This window comes from Schistocerca gregaria, chromosome 8, assembly GCF_023897955.1.
Source record: "Schistocerca gregaria isolate iqSchGreg1 chromosome 8, iqSchGreg1.2, whole genome shotgun sequence".
NCBI lineage: Eukaryota > Metazoa > Arthropoda > Insecta > Orthoptera > Acrididae > Schistocerca > Schistocerca gregaria.
In genome coordinates this window covers 96116600-96131558 of record NC_064927.1, presented here as the reverse complement: position 1 = coordinate 96131558, position 14959 = coordinate 96116600, and the positions used below count along the sequence as shown (strand labels likewise).

Genomic DNA, 14959 nt, shown 5'->3' with positions numbered 1-14959 from the left:
TTAGTGATTACATGGGTGATAGGCGGGATCTCTGCGTGCTCTTGGACCTTTCCCCTTTCACCCCCACTCTCCCCCTTTTGTATTACAGTGTTGATGTGCTATGATGCCTCCCACAGCAACTTAAATTACGTTAACGAACATAGGATCCAAAATTTAAAGAGGTTCTTTGCAAAAAGAGCGAAAGTAAAGTGCAGGAACGAATTTGGCAGTAACATAACCGTACGAATCCACAGATAATTTCTCAAATATCGTAGATAACACTGTAGGGGAGCAGTGAGAATTGCGAAATTTGTAAATGAAAATTTAGCTTTTCGAATTGAAAAGAAAAGGTACTCTTGATTACCGTGTATCTCGCAGCCGATTGTCGTACTGCTTCTGTCATATTGGCCCTACCGCCGAGCGGCAGCGAGCGGCAGTCGAGCAAAGTCGGGCCAAGTCGACACACGATGAAGGGGCCGCCCACTTAGCTGCAACGAGGCGAGAGACGAGCAGATACTACTTGTGCAGCGACACTTGGCAATTTCGAGGATCGCATGGTGTTGAACACACACTATTGCGCTACGCAAAAGTGACAGTCCTTTTGCGGTGGCCGGGAATCGAACCCGGATCAACTGCTTGGGAAGCAACCATGCTGACCGTTACACCACCACCGCTGCATTCCGCTGCACGCATCCTGTGTCGCGATCCGTTGCCGCCCCTGCTCCCACCAGAGGCCGAAGCGACCCTTCTGCAGGCGCCCTGCCCGCCAGCACACCCGAACGCGGGTCCACGCCGCTCCCAGGGCGATGCACTGTAACTAGACGCAGGACTGACTTCCGCTGAGAAGTCCACCCTTTCGTGTTCGGCATGGTGGGAAAAGAATTCCTGTGTGCTTCCCTGTTGCAGTGGGCAGCGCGTGACGTCTTCTCAAGGGCGTACGTTCGACCCTCTCCCCAGCCATTTCATTTTCTCTCCACGACGGTGAAACGCACAGCATAGCTTTTGCGAGGTAAGGCCGCATTTACAGTTTATTACCACCCAGGCTCCTTTGCGTCAACGTGAGAGTGTTTGTTTCCAGTTATTACTAATTATTGTTTTGCTACTCACACTTGAGACTGAAAGCGATGTTTGTGTAGTATGACTTGGGCGCTTTGGGAGTGAGTAAGCGGGATCGTGGTGGCGGACAGAGTTCAGCGTTGGCGCCAGATTCGGCCGTAAAGTTCGTGGAGGAGAAATATATCTGGACCCATTCACACGTAGCTGATACTTGAGGTATGTCCGGTATGGTCTAGTGGCTAGGATACCTGGCTTTCACACAGGAGGCCAGGGTTCGATTACTGGTACCGGAACGTCAATTTTCCAGGCTGAGATGAGAAATCTTCTCAGGGCCGTTTTTCGTCTTCGTGGTGTTGCTGCTCTGGGTTCCAAGTATAAGGTGAGAGAAAGTCAAGGAAAAGAGATACATGCTCACGTGATTGGCGGGGCCGTTTTTAAGGAAGAGGAGATGATTTTGCGGTTTTGGACTGCTGATGCGACAGTGTTGCGTGGCTCGTTAGCCCTGTGGGGTATAGCGTCGTGCTGGTAGCGAGAAGGTCATGGGTTCGATCCCTCCACAGGCCATCCCACTTTCTCCGCTAATAGGAAATGCAGTCTCCCGCGAGACTCTGCCACGTAGATTCCAAATGATCTGCACATCGAGCTACAAGTCTGAACGTTTCGCTCAGGGGTCGCCAACGGCCGGCTCCCTTTCGATTAATGAAGTTAAGCAGAGGTGGGCGTGGTTAGTGATTACATGGGTGATAGGCGGGATCTCTGCGTGCTCTTGGACCTTTCCCCTTTCACCCCCACTCTCCCCCTTTTGTATTACAGTGTTGATGTGCTATGATGCCTCCCACAGCAACTTAAATTACGTTAACGAACATAGGATCCAAAATTTAAAGAGGTTCTTTGCAAAAAGAGCGAAAGTAAAGTGCAGGAACGAATTTGGCAGTAACAGAACCGTACGAATCCACAGATAATTTCTCAAATATCGTAGATAACACTGTAGGGGAGCAGTGAGAATTGCGAAATTTGTAAATGAAAATTTAGCTTTTCGAATTGAAAAGAAAAGGTACTCTTGATTACCGTGTTTCTCGCAGCCGATTGTCGTACTGCTTCTGTCATATTGGCCCTACCGCCGAGCGGCAGCGAGCGGCAGTCGAGCAAAGTCGGGCCAAGTCGACACACGATGAAGGGGCCGCCCACTTAGCTGCAACGAGGCGAGAGACGAGCAGATACTACTTGTGCAGCGACACTTGGCAATTTCGAGGATCGCATGGTGTTGAACACACACTATTGCGCTACGCTAAAGTGACAGTCCTTTTGCGGTGGCCGGGAATCGAACCCGGATCAACTGCTTGGGAAGCAACCATGCTGACCGTTACACCACCACCGCTGCATTCCGCTGCACGCATCCTGTGTCGCGATCCGTTGCCGCCCCTGCTCCCACCAGAGGCCGAAGCGACCCTTCTGCAGGCGCCCTGCCCGCCAGCACACCCGAACGCGGGTCCACGCCGCTCCCAGGGCGATGCACTGTAACTAGACGCAGGACTGACTTCCGCTGAGAAGTCCACCCTTTCGTGTTCGGCATGGTGGGAAAAGAATTCCTGTGTGCTTCCCTGTCGCAGTGGGCAGCGCGTGACGTCTTCTCAAGGGCGTACGTTCGACCCTCTCCCCAGCCATTTCATTTTCTCTCCACGACGGTGAAACGCACAGCATAGCTTTTGCGAGGTAAGGCCGCATTTACAGTTTATTACCACCCAGGCTCCTTTGCGTCAACGTGAGAGTGTTTGTTTCCAGTTATTACTAATTATTGTTTTGCTACTCACACTTGAGACTGAAAGCGATGTTTGTGTAGTATGACTTGGGCGCTTTGGGAGTGAGTAAGCGGGATCGTGGTGGCGGACAGAGTTCAGCGTTGGCGCCAGATTCGGCCGTAAAGTTCGTGGAGGAGAAATATATCTGGACCCATTCACACGTAGCTGATACTTGAGGTATGTCCGGTATGGTCTAGTGGCTAGGATACCTGGCTTTCACACAGGAGGCCAGGGTTCGATTACTGGTACCGGAACGTCAATTTTCCAGGCTGAGATGAGAAATCTTCTCAGGGCCGTTTTTCGTCTTCGTGGTGTTGCTGCTCTGGGTTCCAAGTATAAGGTGAGAGAAAGTCAAGGAAAAGAGATACATGCTCACGTGATTGGCGGGGCCGTTTTTAAGGAAGAGGAGATGATTTTGCGGTTTTGGACTGCTGATGCGACAGTGTTGCGTGGCTCGTTAGCCCTGTGGGGTATAGCGTCGTGCTGGTAGCGAGAAGGTCATGGGTTCGATCCCTCCACAGGCCATCCCACTTTCTCCGCTAATAGGAAATGCAGTCTCCCGCGAGACTCTGCCACGTAGATTCCAAATGATCTGCACATCGAGCTACAAGTCTGAACGTTTCGCTCAGGGGTCGCCAACGGCCGGCTCCCTTTCGATTAATGAAGTTAAGCAGAGGTGGGCGTGGTTAGTGATTACATGGGTGATAGGCGGGATCTCTGCGTGCTCTTGGACCTTTCCCCTTTCACCCCCACTCTCCCCCTTTTGTGTTACAGTGTTGATGTGCTATGATGCCTCCCACAGCAATTTAAATTACGTTAACGAACATAGGATCCAAAATTTAAAGAGGTTCTTTGCAAAAAGAGCGAAAGTAAAGTGCAGGAACGAATTTGGCAGTAACAGAACCGTACGAATCCACAGATAATTTCTCAAATATCGTAGATAACACTGTAGGGGAGCAGTGAGAATTGCGAAATTTGTAAATGAAAATTTAGCTTTTCGAACTGAAAAGGAAAGGTACTCTTGATTACCGTGTTTCTCGCAGCCGATTGTCGTACTGCTTCTGTCATATTGGCCCTACCGCCGAGCGGCAGCGAGCGGCAGTCGAGCAAAGTCGGGCCAAGTCGACACACGATGAAGGGGCCGCCCACTTAGCTGCAACGAGGCGAGAGACGAGCAGATACTACTTGTGCAGCGACACTTGGCAATTTCGAGGATCGCATGGTGTTGAACACACACTATTGCGCTACGCTAAAGTGACAGTCCTTTTGCGGTGGCCGGGAATCGAACCCGGATCAACTGCTTGGGAAGCAACCATGCTGACCGTTACACCACCACCGCTGCATTCCGCTGCACGCATCCTGTGTCGCGATCCGTTGCCGCCCCTGCTCCCACCAGAGGCCGAAGCGACCCTTCTGCAGGCGCCCTGCCCGCCAGCACACCCGAACGCGGGTCCACGCCGCTCCCAGGGCGATGCACTGTAACTAGACGCAGGACTGACTTCCGCTGAGAAGTCCACCCTTTCGTGTTCGGCATGGTGGGAAAAGAATTCCTGTGTGCTTCCCTGTCGCAGTGGGCAGCGCGTGACGTCTTCTCAAGGGCGTACGTTCGACCCTCTCCCCAGCCATTTCATTTTCTCTCCACGACGGTGAAACGCACAGCATAGCTTTTGCGAGGTAAGGCCGCATTTACAGTTTATTACCACCCAGGCTCCTTTGCGTCAACGTGAGAGTGTTTGTTTCCAGTTATTACTAATTATTGTTTTGCTACTCACACTTGAGACTGAAAGCGATGTTTGTGTAGTATGACTTGGGCGCTTTGGGAGTGAGTAAGCGGGATCGTGGTGGCGGACAGAGTTCAGCGTTGGCGCCAGATTCGGCCGTAAAGTTCGTGGAGGAGAAATATATCTGGACCCATTCACACGTAGCTGATACTTGAGGTATGTCCGGTATGGTCTAGTGGCTAGGATACCTGGCTTTCACACAGGAGGCCAGGGTTCGATTACTGGTACCGGAACGTCAATTTTCCAGGCTGAGATGAGAAATCTTCTCAGGGCCGTTTTTCGTCTTCGTGGTGTTGCTGCTCTGGGTTCCAAGTATAAGGTGAGAGAAAGTCAAGGAAAAGAGATACATGCTCACGTGATTGGCGGGGCCGTTTTTAAGGAAGAGGAGATGATTTTGCGGTTTTGGACTGCTGATGCGACAGTGTTGCGTGGCTCGTTAGCCCTGTGGGGTATAGCGTCGTGCTGGTAGCGAGAAGGTCATGGGTTCGATCCCTCCACAGGCCATCCCACTTTCTCCGCTAATAGGAAATGCAGTCTCCCGCGAGACTCTGCCACGTAGATTCCAAATGATCTGCACATCGAGCTACAAGTCTGAACGTTTCGCTCAGGGGTCGCCAACGGCCGGCTCCCTTTCGATTAATGAAGTTAAGCAGAGGTGGGCGTGGTTAGTGATTACATGGGTGATAGGCGGGATCTCTGCGTGCTCTTGGACCTTTCCCCTTTCACCCCCACTCTCCCCCTTTTGTGTTACAGTGTTGATGTGCTATGATGCCTCCCACAGCAATTTAAATTACGTTAACGAACATAGGATCCAAAATTTAAAGAGGTTCTTTGCAAAAAGAGCGAAAGTAAAGTGCAGGAACGAATTTGGCAGTAACAGAACCGTACGAATCCACAGATAATTTCTCAAATATCGTAGATAACACTGTAGGGGAGCAGTGAGAATTGCGAAATTTGTAAATGAAAATTTAGCTTTTCGAACTGAAAAGGAAAGGTACTCTTGATTACCGTGTTTCTCGCAGCCGATTGTCGTACTGCTTCTGTCATATTGGCCCTACCGCCGAGCGGCAGCGAGCGGCAGTCGAGCAAAGTCGGGCCAAGTCGACACACGATGAAGGGGCCGCCCACTTAGCTGCAACGAGGCGAGAGACGAGCAGATACTACTTGTGCAGCGACACTTGGCAATTTCGAGGATCGCATGGTGTTGAACACACACTATTGCGCTACGCTAAAGTGACAGTCCTTTTGCGGTGGCCGGGAATCGAACCCGGATCAACTGCTTGGGAAGCAACCATGCTGACCGTTACACCACCACCGCTGCATTCCGCTGCACGCATCCTGTGTCGCGATCCGTTGCCGCCCCTGCTCCCACCAGAGGCCGAAGCGACCCTTCTGCAGGCGCCCTGCCCGCCAGCACACCCGAACGCGGGTCCACGCCGCTCCCAGGGCGATGCACTGTAACTAGACGCAGGACTGACTTCCGCTGAGAAGTCCACCCTTTCGTGTTCGGCATGGTGGGAAAAGAATTCCTGTGTGCTTCCCTGTCGCAGTGGGCAGCGCGTGACGTCTTCTCAAGGGCGTACGTTCGACCCTCTCCCCAGCCATTTCATTTTCTCTCCACGACGGTGAAACGCACAGCATAGCTTTTGCGAGGTAAGGCCGCATTTACAGTTTATTACCACCCAGGCTCCTTTGCGTCAACGTGAGAGTGTTTGTTTCCAGTTATTACTAATTATTGTTTTGCTACTCACACTTGAGACTGAAAGCGATGTTTGTGTAGTATGACTTGGGCGCTTTGGGAGTGAGTAAGCGGGATCGTGGTGGCGGACAGAGTTCAGCGTTGGCGCCAGATTCGGCCGTAAAGTTCGTGGAGGAGAAATATATCTGGACCCATTCACACGTAGCTGATACTTGAGGTATGTCCGGTATGGTCTAGTGGCTAGGATACCTGGCTTTCACACAGGAGGCCAGGGTTCGATTACTGGTACCGGAACGTCAATTTTCCAGGCTGAGATGAGAAATCTTCTCAGGGCCGTTTTTCGTCTTCGTGGTGTTGCTGCTCTGGGTTCCAAGTATAAGGTGAGAGAAAGTCAAGGAAAAGAGATACATGCTCACGTGATTGGCGGGGCCGTTTTTAAGGAAGAGGAGATGATTTTGCGGTTTTGGACTGCTGATGCGACAGTGTTGCGTGGCTCGTTAGCCCTGTGGGGTATAGCGTCGTGCTGGTAGCGAGAAGGTCATGGGTTCGATCCCTCCACAGGCCATCCCACTTTCTCCGCTAATAGGAAATGCAGTCTCCCGCGAGACTCTGCCACGTAGATTCCAAATGATCTGCACATCGAGCTACAAGTCTGAACGTTTCGCTCAGGGGTCGCCAACGGCCGGCTCCCTTTCGATTAATGAAGTTAAGCAGAGGTGGGCGTGGTTAGTGATTACATGGGTGATAGGCGGGATCTCTGCGTGCTCTTGGACCTTTCCCCTTTCACCCCCACTCTCCCCCTTTTGTGTTACAGTGTTGATGTGCTATGATGCCTCCCACAGCAATTTAAATTACGTTAACGAACATAGGATCCAAAATTTAAAGAGGTTCTTTGCAAAAAGAGCGAAAGTAAAGTGCAGGAACGAATTTGGCAGTAACAGAACCGTACGAATCCACAGATAATTTCTCAAATATCGTAGATAACACTGTAGGGGAGCAGTGAGAATTGCGAAATTTGTAAATGAAAATTTAGCTTTTCGAACTGAAAAGGAAAGGTACTCTTGATTACCGTGTTTCTCGCAGCCGATTGTCGTACTGCTTCTGTCATATTGGCCCTACCGCCGAGCGGCAGCGAGCGGCAGTCGAGCAAAGTCGGGCCAAGTCGACACACGATGAAGGGGCCGCCCACTTAGCTGCAACGAGGCGAGAGACGAGCAGATACTACTTGTGCAGCGACACTTGGCAATTTCGAGGATCGCATGGTGTTGAACACACACTATTGCGCTACGCTAAAGTGACAGTCCTTTTGCGGTGGCCGGGAATCGAACCCGGATCAACTGCTTGGGAAGCAACCATGCTGACCGTTACACCACCACCGCTGCATTCCGCTGCACGCATCCTGTGTCGCGATCCGTTGCCGCCCCTGCTCCCACCAGAGGCCGAAGCGACCCTTCTGCAGGCGCCCTGCCCGCCAGCACACCCGAACGCGGGTCCACGCCGCTCCCAGGGCGATGCACTGTAACTAGACGCAGGACTGACTTCCGCTGAGAAGTCCACCCTTTCGTGTTCGGCATGGTGGGAAAAGAATTCCTGTGTGCTTCCCTGTCGCAGTGGGCAGCGCGTGACGTCTTCTCAAGGGCGTACGTTCGACCCTCTCCCCAGCCATTTCATTTTCTCTCCACGACGGTGAAACGCACAGCATAGCTTTTGCGAGGTAAGGCCGCATTTACAGTTTATTACCACCCAGGCTCCTTTGCGTCAACGTGAGAGTGTTTGTTTCCAGTTATTACTAATTATTGTTTTGCTACTCACACTTGAGACTGAAAGCGATGTTTGTGTAGTATGACTTGGGCGCTTTGGGAGTGAGTAAGCGGGATCGTGGTGGCGGACAGAGTTCAGCGTTGGCGCCAGATTCGGCCGTAAAGTTCGTGGAGGAGAAATATATCTGGACCCATTCACACGTAGCTGATACTTGAGGTATGTCCGGTATGGTCTAGTGGCTAGGATACCTGGCTTTCACACAGGAGGCCAGGGTTCGATTACTGGTACCGGAACGTCAATTTTCCAGGCTGAGATGAGAAATCTTCTCAGGGCCGTTTTTCGTCTTCGTGGTGTTGCTGCTCTGGGTTCCAAGTATAAGGTGAGAGAAAGTCAAGGAAAAGAGATACATGCTCACGTGATTGGCGGGGCCGTTTTTAAGGAAGAGGAGATGATTTTGCGGTTTTGGACTGCTGATGCGACAGTGTTGCGTGGCTCGTTAGCCCTGTGGGGTATAGCGTCGTGCTGGTAGCGAGAAGGTCATGGGTTCGATCCCTCCACAGGCCATCCCACTTTCTCCGCTAATAGGAAATGCAGTCTCCCGCGAGACTCTGCCACGTAGATTCCAAATGATCTGCACATCGAGCTACAAGTCTGAACGTTTCGCTCAGGGGTCGCCAACGGCCGGCTCCCTTTCGATTAATGAAGTTAAGCAGAGGTGGGCGTGGTTAGTGATTACATGGGTGATAGGCGGGATCTCTGCGTGCTCTTGGACCTTTCCCCTTTCACCCCCACTCTCCCCCTTTTGTGGTACAGTGTTGATGTGCTATGATGCCTCCCACAGCAATTTAAATTACGTTAACGAACATAGGATCCAAAATTTAAAGAGGTTCTTTGCAAAAAGAGCGAAAGTAAAGTGCAGGAACGAATTTGGCAGTAACAGAACCGTACGAATCCACAGATAATTTCTCAAATATCGTAGATAACACTGTAGGGGAGCAGTGAGAATTGCGAAATTTGTAAATGAAAATTTAGCTTTTCGAATTGAAAAGGAAAGGTACTCTTGATTACCGTGTTTCTCGCAGCCGATTGTCGTACTGCTTCTGTCATATTGGCCCTAACGCCGAGCGGCAGCGAGCGGCAGTCGAGCAAAGTCGGGCCAAGTCGACACACGATGAAGGGGCCGCCCACTTAGCTGCAACGAGGCGAGAGACGAGCAGATACTACTTGTGCAGCGACACTTGGCAATTTCGAGGATCGCATGGTGTTGAACACACACTATTGCGCTACGCTAAAGTGACAGTCCTTTTGCGGTGGCCGGGAATCGAACCCGGATCAACTGCTTGGGAAGCAACCATGCTGACCGTTACACCACCACCGCTGCATTCCACTGCACGCATCCTGTGTCGCGATCCGTTGCCGCCCCTGCTCCCACCAGAGGCCGAAGCGACCCTTCTGCAGGCGCCCTGCCCGCCAGCACACCCGAACGCGGGTCCACGCCGCTCCCAGGGCGATGCACTGTAACTAGACGCAGGACTGACTTCCGCTGAGAAGTCCACCCTTTCGTGTTCGGCATGGTGGGAAAAGAATTCCTGTGTGCTTCCCTGTCGCAGTGGGCAGCGCGTGACGTCTTCTCAAGGGCGTACGTTCGACCCTCTCCCCAGCCATTTCATTTTCTCTCCACGACGGTGAAACGCACAGCATAGCTTTTGCGAGGTAAGGCCGCATTTACAGTTTATTACCACCCAGGCTCCTTTGCGTCAACGTGAGAGTGTTTGTTTCCAGTTATTACTAATTATTGTTTTGCTACTCACACTTGAGACTGAAAGCGATGTTTGTGTAGTATGACTTGGGCGCTTTGGGAGTGAGTAAGCGGGATCGTGGTGGCGGACAGAGTTCAGCGTTGGCGCCAGATTCGGCCGTAAAGTTCGTGGAGGAGAAATATATCTGGACCCATTCACACGTAGCTGATACTTGAGGTATGTCCGGTATGGTCTAGTGGCTAGGATACCTGGCTTTCACACAGGAGGCCAGGGTTCGATTACTGGTACCGGAACGTCAATTTTCCAGGCTGAGATGAGAAATCTTCTCAGGGCCGTTTTTCGTCTTCGTGGTGTTGCTGCTCTGGGTTCCAAGTATAAGGTGAGAGAAAGTCAAGGAAAAGAGATACATGCTCACGTGATTGGCGGGGCCGTTTTTAAGGAAGAGGAGATGATTTTGCGGTTTTGGACTGCTGATGCGACAGTGTTGCGTGGCTCGTTAGCCCTGTGGGGTATAGCGTCGTGCTGGTAGCGAGAAGGTCATGGGTTCGATCCCTCCACAGGCCATCCCACTTTCTCCGCTAATAGGAAATGCAGTCTCCCGCGAGACTCTGCCACGTAGATTCCAAATGATCTGCACATCGAGCTACAAGTCTGAACGTTTCGCTCAGGGGTCGCCAACGGCCGGCTCCCTTTCGATTAATGAAGTTAAGCAGAGGTGGGCGTGGTTAGTGATTACATGGGTGATAGGCGGGATCTCTGCGTGCTCTTGGACCTTTCCCCTTTCACCCCCACTCTCCCCCTTTTGTGTTACAGTGTTGATGTGCTATGATGCCTCCCACAGCAATTTAAATTACGTTAACGAACATAGGATCCAAAATTTAAAGAGGTTCTTTGCAAAAAGAGCGAAAGTAAAGTGCAGGAACGAATTTGGCAGTAACAGAACCGTACGAATCCACAGATAATTTCTCAAATATCGTAGATAACACTGTAGGGGAGCAGTGAGAATTGCGAAATTTGTAAATGAAAATTTAGCTTTTCGAACTGAAAAGGAAAGGTACTCTTGATTACCGTGTTTCTCGCAGCCGATTGTCGTACTGCTTCTGTCATATTGGCCCTACCGCCGAGCGGCAGCGAGCGGCAGTCGAGCAAAGTCGGGCCAAGTCGACACACGATGAAGGGGCCGCCCACTTAGCTGCAACGAGGCGAGAGACGAGCAGATACTACTTGTGCAGCGACACTTGGCAATTTCGAGGATCGCATGGTGTTGAACACACACTATTGCGCTACGCAAAAGTGACAGTCCTTTTGCGGTGGCCGGGAATCGAACCCGGATCAACTGCTTGGGAAGCAACCATGCTGACCGTTACACCACCACCGCTGCATTCCGCTGCACGCATCCTGTGTCGCGATCCGTTGCCGCCCCTGCTCCCACCAGAGGCCGAAGCGACCCTTCTGCAGGCGCCCTGCCCGCCAGCACACCCGAACGCGGGTCCACGCCGCTCCCAGGGCGATGCACTGTAACTAGACGCAGGACTGACTTCCGCTGAGAAGTCCACCCTTTCGTGTTCGGCATGGTGGGAAAAGAATTCCTGTGTGCTTCCCTGTCGCAGTGGGCAGCGCGTGACGTCTTCTCAAGGGCGTACGTTCGACCCTCTCCCCAGCCATTTCATTTTCTCTCCACGACGGTGAAACGCACAGCATAGCTTTTGCGAGGTAAGGCCGCATTTACAGTTTATTACCACCCAGGCTCCTTTGCGTCAACGTGAGAGTGTTTGTTTCCAGTTATTACTAATTATTGTTTTGCTACTCACACTTGAGACTGAAAGCGATGTTTGTGTAGTATGACTTGGGCGCTTTGGGAGTGAGTAAGCGGGATCGTGGTGGCGGACAGAGTTCAGCGTTGGCGCCAGATTCGGCCGTAAAGTTCGTGGAGGAGAAATATTTCTGGACCCATTCACACGTAGCTGATACTTGAGGTATGTCCGGTATGGTCTAGTGGCTAGGATACCTGGCTTTCACACAGGAGGCCAGGGTTCGATTACTGGTACCGGAACGTCAATTTTCCAGGCTGAGATGAGAAATCTTCTCAGGGCCGTTTTTCGTCTTCGTGGTGTTGCTGCTCTGGGTTCCAAGTATAAGGTGAGAGAAAGTCAAGGAAAAGAGATACATGCTCACGTGATTGGCGGGGCCGTTTTTAAGGAAGAGGAGATGATTTTGCGGTTTTGGACTGCTGATGCGACAGTGTTGCGTGGCTCGTTAGCCCTGTGGGGTATAGCGTCGTGCTGGTAGCGAGAAGGTCATGGGTTCGATCCCTCCACAGGCCATCCCACTTTCTCCGCTAATAGGAAATGCAGTCTCCCGCGAGACTCTGCCACGTAGATTCCAAATGATCTGCACATCGAGCTACAAGTCTGAACGTTTCGCTCAGGGGTCGCCAACGGCCGGCTCCCTTTCGATTAATGAAGTTAAGCAGAGGTGGGCGTGGTTAGTGATTACATGGGTGATAGGCGGGATCTCTGCGTGCTCTTGGACCTTTCCCCTTTCACCCCCACTCTCCCCCTTTTGTATTACAGTGTTGATGTGCTATGATGCCTCCCACAAAAACTTAAATTACGTTAACGAACATAGGATCCAAAATTTAATGAGGTTCTTTGCAAAAAGAGCGAAAGTAAAGTGCAGGAACGAATTTGGCAGTAACAGAACCGTACGAATCCACAGATAATTTCTCAAATATCGTAGATAACACTGTAGGGGAGCAGTGAGAATTGCGAAATTTGTAAATGAAAATTTAGCTTTTCGAACTGAAAAGGAAAGGTACTCTTGATTACCGTGTTTCTCGCAGCCGATTGTCGTACTGCTTCTGTCATATTGGCCCTACCGCCGAGCGGCAGCGAGCGGCAGTCGAGCAAAGTCGGGCCAAGTCGACACACGATGAAGGGGCCGCCCACTTAGCTGCAACGAGGCGAGAGACGAGCAGATACTACTTGTGCAGCGACACTTGGCAATTTCGAGGATCGCATGGTGTTGAACACACACTATTGCGCTACGCAAAAGTGACAGTCCTTTTGCGGTGGCCGGGAATCGAACCCGGATCAACTGCTTGGGAAGCAACCATGCTGACCGTTACACCACCACCGCTGCATTCCGCTGCACGCATCCTGTGTCGCGATCCGTTGCCGCCCCTGCTCCCACCAGAGGCCGAAGCGACCCTTCTGCAGGCGCCCTGCCCGCCAGCACACCCGAACGCGGGTCCACGCCGCTCCCAGGGCGATGCACTGTAACTAGACGCAGGACTGACTTCCGCTGAGAAGTCCACCCTTTCGTGTTCGGCATGGTGGGAAAAGAATTCCTGTGTGCTTCCCTGTCGCAGTGGGCAGCGCGTGACGTCTTCTCAAGGGCGTACGTTCGACCCTCTCCCCAGCCATTTCATTTTCTCTCCACGACGGTGAAACGCACAGCATAGCTTTTGCGAGGTAAGGCCGCATTTACAGTTTATTACCACCCAGGCTCCTTTGCGTCAACGTGAGAGTGTTTGTTTCCAGTTATTACTAATTATTGTTTTGCTACTCACACTTGAGACTGAAAGCGATGTTTGTGTAGTATGACTTGGGCGCTTTGGGAGTGAGTAAGCGGGATCGTGGTGGCGGACAGAGTTCAGCGTTGGCGCCAGATTCGGCCGTAAAGTTCGTGGAGGAGAAATATATCTGGACCCATTCACACGTAGCTGATACTTGAGGTATGTCCGGTATGGTCTAGTGGCTAGGATACCTGGCTTTCACACAGGAGGCCAGGGTTCGATTACTGGTACCGGAACGTCAATTTTCCAGGCTGAGATGAGAAATCTTCTCAGGGCCGTTTTTCGTCTTCGTGGTGTTGCTGCTCTGGGTTCCAAGTATAAGGTGAGAGAAAGTCAAGGAAAAGAGATACATGCTCACGTGATTGGCGGGGCCGTTTTTAAGGAAGAGGAGATGATTTTGCGGTTTTGGACTGCTGATGCGACAGTGTTGCGTGGCTCGTTAGCCCTGTGGGGTATAGCGTCGTGCTGGTAGCGAGAAGGTCATGGGTTCGATCCCTCCACAGGCCATCCCACTTTCTCCGCTAATAGGAAATGCAGTCTCCCGCGAGACTCTGCCACGTAGATTCCAAATGATCTGCACATCGAGCTACAAGTCTGAACGTTTCGCTCAGGGGTCGCCAACGGCCGGCTCCCTTTCGATTAATGAAGTTAAGCAGAGGTGGGCGTGGTTAGTGATTACATGGGTGATAGGCGGGATCTCTGCGTGCTCTTGGACCTTTCCCCTTTCACCCCCACTCTCCCCCTTTTGTATTACAGTGTTGATGTGCTATGATGCCTCCCACAGCAACTTAAATTACGTTAACGAACATAGGATCCAAAATTTAATGAGGTTCTTTGCAAAAAGAGCGAAAGTAAAGTGCAGGAACGAATTTGGCAGTAACAGAACCGTACGAATCCACAGATAATTTCTCAAATATCGTAGATAACACTGTAGGGGAGCAGTGAGAATTGCGAAATTTGTAAATGAAAATTTAGCTTTTCGAACTGAAAAGGAAAGGTACTCTTGATTACCGTGTTTCTCGCAGCCGATTTTCGTACTGCTTCTGTCATATTGGTCCTACCGCCGAGCGGCAGCGAGCGGCAGTCGAGCAAAGTCGGGCCAAGTCGACACACGATGAAGGGGCCGCCCACTTAGCTGCAACGAGGCGAGAGACGAGCAGATACTACTTGTGCAGCGACACTTGGCAATTTCGAGGATCGCATGGTGTTGAACACACACTATTGCGCTACGCAAAAGTGACAGTCCTTTTGCGGTGGCCGGGAATCGAACCCGGATCAACTGCTTGGGAAGCAACCATGCTGACCGTTACACCACCACCGCTGCATTCCGCTGCACGCATCCTGTGTCGCGATCCGTTGCCGCCCCTGCTCCCACCAGAGGCCGAAGCGACCCTTCTGCAGGCGCCCTGCCCGCCAGCACACCCGAACGCGGGTCCACGCCGCTCCCAGGGCGATGCACTGTAACTAGACGCAGGACTGACTTCCGCTGAGAAGTCCACCCTTTCGTGTTCGGCATGGTGGGAAAAGAATTCCTGTGTGCTTCCCTG

At 51.8% G+C, this 14959-nt stretch overlaps 9 non-coding genes across 9 annotated transcripts; all 9 read right to left on the bottom strand.

Annotated features, from left to right (window-relative positions):
- Nucleotides 1–581: 581 nt before the first annotated feature.
- Trnag-ccc (transfer RNA glycine (anticodon CCC)) lies at nucleotides 582–653 on the bottom strand. The gene has a single exon. It is a non-coding gene; the product is annotated as a tRNA-Gly (tRNA).
- Nucleotides 654–2341: 1688 nt separating this feature from the next.
- Nucleotides 2342–2413, bottom strand: Trnag-ccc (transfer RNA glycine (anticodon CCC)). Its single transcript has one exon. It is a non-coding gene; the product is annotated as a tRNA-Gly (tRNA).
- A 1688-nt stretch (nucleotides 2414–4101) lies between these two features.
- Trnag-ccc (transfer RNA glycine (anticodon CCC)) lies at nucleotides 4102–4173 on the bottom strand. The gene has a single exon. It is a non-coding gene; the product is annotated as a tRNA-Gly (tRNA).
- Nucleotides 4174–5861: 1688 nt separating this feature from the next.
- Trnag-ccc (transfer RNA glycine (anticodon CCC)) lies at nucleotides 5862–5933 on the bottom strand. The gene has a single exon. It is a non-coding gene; the product is annotated as a tRNA-Gly (tRNA).
- Nucleotides 5934–7621: 1688 nt separating this feature from the next.
- On the bottom strand, nucleotides 7622–7693 carry Trnag-ccc (transfer RNA glycine (anticodon CCC)). The gene has a single exon. It is a non-coding gene; the product is annotated as a tRNA-Gly (tRNA).
- A 1688-nt stretch (nucleotides 7694–9381) lies between these two features.
- On the bottom strand, nucleotides 9382–9453 carry Trnag-ccc (transfer RNA glycine (anticodon CCC)). Its single transcript has one exon. It is a non-coding gene; the product is annotated as a tRNA-Gly (tRNA).
- Nucleotides 9454–11141: 1688 nt separating this feature from the next.
- Nucleotides 11142–11213, bottom strand: Trnag-ccc (transfer RNA glycine (anticodon CCC)). The gene has a single exon. It is a non-coding gene; the product is annotated as a tRNA-Gly (tRNA).
- Nucleotides 11214–12901: 1688 nt separating this feature from the next.
- Nucleotides 12902–12973, bottom strand: Trnag-ccc (transfer RNA glycine (anticodon CCC)). Its single transcript has one exon. It is a non-coding gene; the product is annotated as a tRNA-Gly (tRNA).
- Nucleotides 12974–14661: 1688 nt separating this feature from the next.
- Trnag-ccc (transfer RNA glycine (anticodon CCC)) lies at nucleotides 14662–14733 on the bottom strand. Its single transcript has one exon. It is a non-coding gene; the product is annotated as a tRNA-Gly (tRNA).
- Between the last annotated feature and the right edge of the window lie 226 nt (nucleotides 14734–14959).